Here is a 10,000-nt window from a genome sequence, read left to right as displayed (position 1 = left end):
CTTCATTCCCTTTCTCTTCTTTCTTTACTGATTTTTGCTATATTCTACCCCAAAATTTTCTTTCTTCTCCTCACCCTCTTCCTCCTCTTTCTCTTCTTTCTCATCCTCCTCCTCCATCTTTTCCTCCTCCTCCTCTTCTTTTATTATTGTCTCTTTCCATCTCCTGTTGTTCCTCTTGTTCATCCTCTTTCCCCTTCCCCTTTTCTTCCTCTTCCTTCTCCTCCCTTCCTTTTCTTGCTCCACCAACCTTTGCATTTTTCCCAAAACAATTTTCTCTTAAAAAATTCGTTTCACATCAGTCCTGAAGCAAATAAAATCTATTTGCATTGATATATCTCGTACATTAACATAGAGAAAAGTTCAACGTTTTGCCATTAATAAATAAATAAACAACTGAGTATATGAATAGATAGATGAACAAATAAATACATACATACATACATACATACATACATACATACATACATACATACATACATACATACATATACCAAAGGCTTTTTTTTTTCTCTTTATACGGGAGGTAGCCAAAAATAAAAAGGCATAGAAACCACTCCCACCCATTCCATCCCCTACATACTCCACTCCCCTCCACCTTCTTCCCTCCCTCTCATCTTGGCACCTCCTGGATGACGGGTCATCCCTGCATCCTGTCCACTGCCCTGGGTCAGAAGCAGTGTTGCAAGACACAGCACATCCACAGCAAGGCCGCTTCATTAATTCGGCGACCCCACTCTCGGTCCCCTCATGCAGAAAAGGAGAATACGGGGAGAAATCTCTTTGGGCTGCGTCAATTTATTTCTCACACATACTCCCTCACCCCTATCCCCCACCCCCTCATGCATCACAGCAGCATCCATACACAACCCTTCTCCATTCACCCCTATCTTCTGTCCTCTCCCGTCCTTCCTCAACAGACATTCCTCTCTTTCGTAATGCCCCTTTTACCCCATTCATCCATCTCATCCTAGGACACCCCCTCATATTCACTCCCTCCACATCTGCCTTCCACACCTCCTTCACCCATTCTTTCCATGTGTCCACACTATTCCAATACTTTTTTATCAACCCTATCTCCCTACTGTTCTCCTCACCTCCTCATTTCTCACTCTATCTAGCCTAGTAACCCCTATCATACTACTCAGACATTTCTTCCCAACCACATTCAAACTCCTTATCTCTTCCTCTCTTATGTTCCATGTTTCTGCCCCGTACAGTGCTGCCGGCACAATCACTCCTTCATATAAACCCTCCTAGCATCCATTCCCAAATGCCTATTTCTCATTACACTTTTTAATCCACCAAGACATTTACTCGCTTCTCTCAATCTACATTCTACATCCACCCCCACTCCTCCCTTTCCTGTCACATTCGCACCCAAGTATCTAAATCTATCCACTTCCTCCAGTCTCTCTTCCTTAATACTCACTGCCAGCCTACTATCACTCTCTCCCCTTGTACATCTCATCACCTTACTTTTGCCCATATTTATCTTCAGCTTCCTTCTTTCACACACCTTCTCAAACTCTGTCACTAACTTCCTCAATCCCTCCTCTGATCCTGCTACAAGCACAGTGTCGTCAGCAAACAACAACTGGCTTATTTCCCACTTTTCTCCGTTTTCTTTAACCATAACTAACCCCTGACCCACTACCCTTGCATTCACCTCTCGCACCACCCCATCCATGTATAGATTGAACAGCCAAGGCGGCATAACACATCCTTGACGAAGTCCCACCTTTACCTCAAACCATTCACTCTCTCCATTTCTAATCCTAACACAAGCTCTACTACTCTCGTAAAAACTCTTGACTGCTCATAACAGCATTCCTCCTATCCCATATATCTGCAATACCTCCCACAGTGCCTTCCTGTCTACCCTGTCGTAAGCCTTTTCCAAATCCATAAAAACCCAAAAAACATCCTTACCTTTTTCTATAGATTTCTCACGTATCTGTCTTACCACAAAAATCTGATCTACACATCCCCTACCTGTCCTAAAACCATACTGTTCCTCACCAATTACTCCCTCTGTTCCTCTCCTAATCCTCTCAATCAAGACACTCCCATAAGCCTTCCCAACTACACTCAACAAGCTGATCCCTTTAAAACTACTACACTCACACTTGTAAAGTGGAACTATATAGGCATTCCTCCAGTCCTCTGGCACTCTATCCTCTCTTAAACAAACATTGAATAACCTCACTAGCCAGTCCACCACAACTTTACCTCCTTTTTTCAGACATTCTGCATGGCATCCATCCAACCCAGGTGCCTTACCTGCTCTCATCATCTTAACAGCTGCCTTCACTTCATCTTTCTCTATTTCTCCTCCATTTTCCTCACTCATCACTCTCATTTTCTTAGCGTTTCCCACTGCAACTACCTTTCCCTCCCTGCCCTCCTCCGCATCCAGCAACTCCCTAAAATACTCTGCCAACCTTCCTCTAACTGCCTTCTCTTCCTTTATCATCTCTCCATCTGCACCTTTTACCTTTTCTTCTCTACTTGATTCGCCTCCTCTTCCTCTTTTGATTTCTTTACAAAATATATTTTTGTTACTTTCAAAAATGTCTGTCATACTCTTACCCCATTTCACATCTGCTCTCCTCTTTGCCTCCTTTATCTTATGCTTGACTTCCTTTCTCTTTACTTTGTACCTCTCATAAGATTCCCTCGTTCTAATTTGTAGCCAATCTACGAAAGCCTGCTTCTCTTTTACACCCTTCTTTGCTTCTTTTTCCACCTTCATAAACTTGTCACAATGTCCCAGCAAATAAATATATAGATAGATAGATAAAGAAATTAACAAATAGATATATGAATGAATAAATAGATAATTTAATAAATTTATAAATTAATAAATAGATAAACAAATAGATAACTAGTAAATAAATAAGTAAATAGATAATTGATAAATGAATAGATAAAAATAGATAGAATAAGTGAATAGACAAATTGATAAATAGATACATACATAAATGAATAGATAAATTGATAAATAAGTAAATAAATAAATAAATAAATAAATACAAATATTTAAATTTCTACAATATAATCAAGATAACCGTTTCCAGTTCTTTGGACCCCTCGATACAAAAAACTTTTCCAGAATAAGTAGATAAGACACCGGAGTTTGATTCAAAGAATTTTTCTGCATCTGGAGAGTTGGTCCAAAAGACTTTTTTTGTCAAGGCAGATCTCTTACAAATATTTCCTTCCCAACATAAACTAGTTATATAAATTTGTTTGATGATATCAGGTCCTTTTATTCAGCTGATGGCAGAAAGAAAGCACTGATGATGGAATTAAAAGGCAAACACCATCTTTGAGGACATTGCAAACACCATCTTTGCAGAGGTCGCGAGGTGCCGCTGTAGATGATAATGAAGTACTTTGATGTTTGTATGTATGAGGGTGGCTAATGAAAGTATATTACAATGGAGACCAGTGTATTAAATAAGTTTAAACACCAACATAACGTGCTTACACTCGGCGTAAAAGAAACTGTCGCCACTTTGGGTTAGCGGGAAAAGTCTTGAGCACAACACTTGCGGTGGTATTCTAAAAAAAAAAAAAAAAAAAAAAAAAAATCCTTATATAAATCTTTCCTTGTATGAATCTTATATAAATCCTTGGAACGGAAAGATTTTTTTAATACCACCGTAAGAATCTTACGGTAGTATTCTTAAAAAAATTCTTTCCTTATATAAATTTTATAGAAATCCTTGGAAGCGAATTTTTTTTTAATACCACCGTAAGAATCTTACGGTAGTTTTCTTAAAAAAAATCTTTCCTTATAGAAATCTTATAGAAATCCTTGGAAGGGAAAGAATTTTTTTAAGAATACCACCGTTGGCTCGTACAACAGGCTTATTCATAGATACAAAATACAAACAAAATACACAGTGACAATAATATACAACAACTTTAATACATTTATATAAGGGAGAAAACACACGTTTCCCGATCTAATAATATATACACAATATTCACAATTATATGGTGCTTACACGTATATCACAAGTATATATCATCTCCTCAGTCGCCTCCTCGGTCGCCTCTTTCTTCCTCTTCTTCTTTCCTTTTCTTTATTCTTCCTTTCCTCCTCCTCTTCATTCCCTTGTTATTCTATATTTTCTTTATTTCCTCCCTCCTCTTCCGTTTCTTCATATTCTTCCTATTCTTCTTTCCTCTTCTTTTTCTTCTTCTTCTTGTTTCTTCTTTCTATATATTCTCCCTCTTTTTCCTCTTCTTCCCATTCTTCTTTCTTCTTCGTTTTCTTCTTCTTCTCCTCATTCTTGTTTCTTCTTTTTCTTCTCCTTTTTCTTTCTTCTTCTTCCAAGGGAATGGAAATTAACAAACACTACATCTAACATTACTCAAAATGATAGCAGTAATAATACAAGTATTAGCAATGATATTGGTAATAAGGTTAACCGTATTAGAAGTAATATCTCAACAGTGATTGTGATATTGATGAGAATGAAAATGACGAATACGCAACTCAACTAATCGTCATAAATTCAAATGTCATTGATAATGATTTATAAGAGAAAAGAATTCTTGATAATAGTATATACATTTCCGAAATAAACAAACACACAAGTATAGACCCAACGCCGAAGGAAGGTTCTGTTTTCAATATCTAAAAATACCCATTGATAAGATCCTAAACGAACTAATTACGATTTGGCAACAGCGGCTTCGACAAGCTAGCACGCGACTGGAACCTACTTCGACGACGACGACGACGACATTTCTCGTAATCATTCAATATAATTAGTCAAATCATTGAGATTCTGATATTCAGGGGTTTGAAATTCAGATCTGCACGAAAGGAAGCTGCGAATGAATCGGATCTACCGCAGATTTTAATTAGTATTCTGCTTCATCGCACTGATACCGTTGTAGCTGCATTTCTTGTGTTTATATGTGTCAGACGTGGCGGGCGGATATGAGAGGAAGGAGGATTGAAGATTCTAGGAAGGGATTTTTCGGAGAAGGAATGATTTCTGACATTGAATACTTCTCCTAATAAGCAAGGCCTGCTGTGCATCTACACTAATTTTTTTTTTTTTTTTTTTTTTTTTTTTACCACAAACTCCTTGTCAATTAATTATATTGAAGTTCAAGGAAAATAGAAAATAGTCATACAAAAAATAAGCTATTGTTAGCAATAATGTGAGAGAGCAGAAATACATTAATAAGAACCAACGGAGAAGGAGGTTTTAATGGAAGTTGGTAAATCAACTCCAAGAATGATGACCGAAAAATAGAAATTTTTCTCCGACAAATTCATTAGGGAGCATCTAGTCTATAACCGTCGTGGCATACTTTATGAATTTATGTCTCACTGACAGTGTATCTCAAAGATTTAGTTCTTACCATTTGCAGACGACACGTATTTGCCGAAGAAAGCCTTTGGACTAAAGACATCAGATGCTGAGTTTACAAAAGATCTTAAACATACATATATATATATATACATATACATTTACAAATACATTTATGCATATATACACATTGTGTGTGTGTGTGTGTGTGTGTGTGTGTGTGTGTGTGTGTGTGTGTGTGTGTGTGTGTGTGTGTGTGTGTGTGTGCGCGCGCGTACGTGTGTGTGTGGGAGGAATATGGATGTGGGTGTGCGTCTGAGTGTGGGTGACTGTGTGGGTGACTGTGTGGGTGACTGTGTGTGTGTGTGTGTGTGTGTGTGTGTGTGTGTGTGTGTGTGTGTGTGTGTGTGTGTGTGTGTGTGTGTGTGGGTGGGTGTTCTTATAGATGCATAGACATCAGTAGGTAGACAGATAGGATAGGTAGATAGACGAATCGATATATTATTGACAAAATTGTGTGTGATAAAATGTAACATGGGACCTCTCCGAGTATCCTTGTCCTTCTTATGTATTTATTGTTCTTTCTGTATTGCTTTTTTGTACCTTTGAAAATGGTCTAAATAGACGAAAACGTTCGGTATCTGTTTTTTCAATTTCCCGGTGGTTTCTGCAAAAAAAAATATATATATATATACATATATATATATATATATATATATAGTATATATATATAGTATATTAGTATATATATTCAAGCATTAGACAAATTCATTTCGAGGAAGGTCTCCCTCCGAAATTAAAGGGAACGAAAATATTAAGTAAAAAGGCCCGGTAACCAAATAGTGAGCACATCCTGCGAACCAGCGAGGCCTTAATGTAATTAAATGAGCAGCGCATTATGCAATGCCATAAGGGCGCTAATATCATAAAAGGCTTAGCATAGATCGACTCTAAATCATATCCAGGCGCGAGCCGTTCAAACAAAGGCTTGTGGCGCTGGCCGGGCAATGGGTCTGCTGAATGCTGCATCGTGGTGCTGAAAAGAGGAGGACGAGGGGAAAAAAATATATGAGGAGTGAGGACCTCAACGGAACAGGGTAAATGTTCTAAATTGAGCCCAGAAAGAAGGCGTCTCATGTGCCTCGAGGCAACTCTGAAGAAGGGTCTACGATAGAGGGGCCAGATAAGGTCCGATTTTCCTCTTCATAAAAACGTATATACATACATACATACATACATACATACATATATATATATATATATATATATATATATAATATATATAATGTGTGTGTGTGTGTGTGTGTGTGTGTGTGTGTGTGTGTGTGTGTGTGTGTGTGTGTATATGCATGCATACATGTATACATACATACATATATACATGCACACATATATAGGTACTTACATAGATACATATATACGTGCATACATACATACATACATACATACGTGCATACGTACATACATACCTGCATACGTACATACATACATACGTGCATACGTACATGCATGCGTGCATACGCACAAGCATACGTGCATACATACATGCATACATACATGCATGCATACATGCATACATATGTACATGCATACATATGTACATACGTACATGCATAAATACATACATACATACATATATGAATATATACAAACATACATACGTATATACATATACTAAGCTTTTTCCCCCTTCCAAGGGAGGTAGCCAAAAAGGGAAAGGCATAAAAACACTCCCACCCATTTCATCCCTAAATACCCTCCACACCCCTCCCACCCTTCCTCTCATCTGAGCACCTCCTGGATGACGGGTCATTCCTGCACCCTGCCCACCGCCCTGGGTCAGAAGCAGTGTCGCAAGACACAGTACAATCCACAGCAAGGCCGCTTCATTTAATCGGCGACCCCCCCTCTCCGTCCCCCTTTGCATATAAGGCGAGGACGGGGAGAAATATACAAACATACATACGTATATACATTTGTGTGAAGGACAGGCGAACTCACTGATCTTACATGTTGACCTCGAAATGAAGTTTGAATTCTATCGGAAACTCCTTCAATTCATCTCCAATGCTCTCTTAATCCTCTTTGAACTCTGTCAAGAAGGTTAACGTAGTTAATCATATTGTACAGCAGTACACATATTGTACATTTGTACAAATACCCTGAGGTCATGGATTCTCTCCAATAAAGGGGTATCGATGGTCGTGTTATGTGGACAACAACGTTTGATTTGTCTAACCCTTAATACTCAGGGATTACTTCGACCTGTGGTTTTCCGAACACAAGGTCAGGTGATGCTTAGGTCATTGAGGTTCTTTTGACGTTGGAATGTCTTCTCCATCTCCGAGTACGAATCAAAATATTAGTATACGAGTATATCCTTTAATTTTTCCAAAAGTCTTTGTTTCCAACCTCTCCTTGTAAATACGATGGAAAAAATAAACTTACCAGAAACCTTTTGGCCTAGAGTGGGACTAGGAAAAATTTGATTAATGAAAAAATGAATGAATAAATAAAATAGAAAGATAGAAATTGTCTATTTTTTTAACGTCATTCTCTTCAAGAGAAAGTGACAGCACGGAATTTAACGTCATTTCCCCGTATCACAGAAACGCCACTTACTGTTCACATCTGATTATTGAGACCAGAAGATGTAGAACGTCCACAGGATACCAGACAGAAGGTCTTGCATATGACCTGAGTCCTGGATCAAAACGCTGTTTCTCCTATTCTCCTTCTTCCTTTTTATTTTTCTGCAAACGTTCTCCTCCTGCCTCCCTATCTCTCTCTCCAGTCGCCAGACCCTCTTTCCATCGGGGCATCCCTTCAACCGTCATCAGAACTTCTTCCCAACCGCAGAGCCTTCCCTCTCTCCATCAATTCCCCTTCCCTCCAAAATGGCTTCCCGTGCAACAGTTTGCCCCTTCATCCATTGCTCACTTGCTTCCTTTCTAACTCACCTTTCCTCCCTATTCCGCCTCAGTCCACAACCAGGAGGTGTCTGATCCCGCTATCACCACACCTATCTCGTCAGTTCACTAACCAAACTTCTGAATTTACATTTCTCTGTGTTTGTTCTTACTTCAGGTTCGTATAGCTTTACTCGTATCTGTATAATTTTCAATAGTTTTCAGTTCCATATTTCTTATATATTTTTCATTCCATACCTGTGGCAGCGTTCGCTGTATCTTACCACCTTCTATCTAGTCTTCTCATTTAACTCCTGTAATCTTGGAGAAAGCAGGATTCTCTCAAATTAATAGAATTGGCTGACGGCTGTTAGTTTGCAATGTGTAGTGTAAATGTCCAGCACACTCGAACCAATCAACGTAGGATCTAATCTGTTAATGTGGATTGGAGATTATTCCTCGGCGAAATAAGATTACCTGGCATCAATCAGGATAAAGTACAAAATGAATACATGGCACATGGGCTGATCCAAAACCTAGCTATGCGTTCAATTCATTACGATAGATGTTAGCATAACCATTGTCAAACGTTTTACTACATCAGTTAACTCTGATCTTATTCTAAGGTACTATTTGATCATGTGTAAGGTTTGGGTTTATATGTTTCCCTTTCAAGAATGTCGTTATCACTGAATCAGGAAAGAACCGAACGATGAAGTACAGTATGTTCTTGTATAAAAATTACGACAGCTTGAGAAAGGCGGATTAAAAAAGACACGGGTCGAGGTCCAAGTTCATTCCTGACTAATTCCTCACTGAGCTTCTTCACTGTGAAAGCGGTCAAGAATAAAATTGACCCAAGACCCGTGTCTTCTTCATCTATCTTCCTCACAATGTGTTCTATACAAATAATCCATCTTATTCCTACTTTTAACATACTGCCCTTCGAGACATTGAAGTCCATTTGCCACTTGACCGACCATTCAAACAATCTATTAAGATCTTTCTACAGTAACCCTACGTCTTCCCTTGACTTAATATTTCATCCTATTTTCGTATGATCTGCAAACTTACTAACATCACTATAAGTTCTCTTGTCCAAGTCATTTATATACATAATAAACAATAAGGGACCCAAAATTAACCCCTGCGGAACTCCACATGTAACACTACCTCATCTGCCTCATATGAATTGTACACCGTTATTGGTGACCCGCTGCTTTCTGAAAAACCCCTTCCTTATTATGGTCACCTTCGGCTCCCCGTTCTTGCGTGACTGGTGGACAATGAGCAGTAGATTGAATAGTTGATGGATGGCCACTTACCACCATTTATTCTTCCACCCACACATCAAATTTAGTATGAAATGAGTGTCGGAGTTGGGACTTAGATACATGAATGAATCAATTGATATTAGTTTTAATCTCTTGATCAGTTTCCCCCTAAGTGAATGAAACTGACTGGCGGATAACAAAGTATGCATACAAGACGCGGTCAATCACTGGATAGTTTTGTGAAATATGTGGGGGGGAAATGTGCCATTGTTTCTTTTTTCAGAAGATGGTAGGCCTTTCGAATGAAGTTGTGACGCAATGTTTTTCACTTTTTAGTGGCACAATATTTCACGACGCTGAAGGGTACACGCACTTTATGATGCTGTCGACAACATTTCTTGCCAACAGTTTCCATGAACCTGGAGAGGGAGGGAGTAATTCTTGTATATTTTTCCTGGCTGCTACCGAGCAATTCTATTTA

This window comes from Oratosquilla oratoria, chromosome 24 (genome assembly GCF_046742065.1).
Source record: "Oratosquilla oratoria isolate Oo_2021 chromosome 24, ASM4674206v1, whole genome shotgun sequence".
Classification (NCBI taxonomy): Eukaryota; Metazoa; Arthropoda; class Malacostraca; order Stomatopoda; family Squillidae; genus Oratosquilla; species Oratosquilla oratoria.
This window is presented reverse-complemented; position numbering follows the sequence as displayed.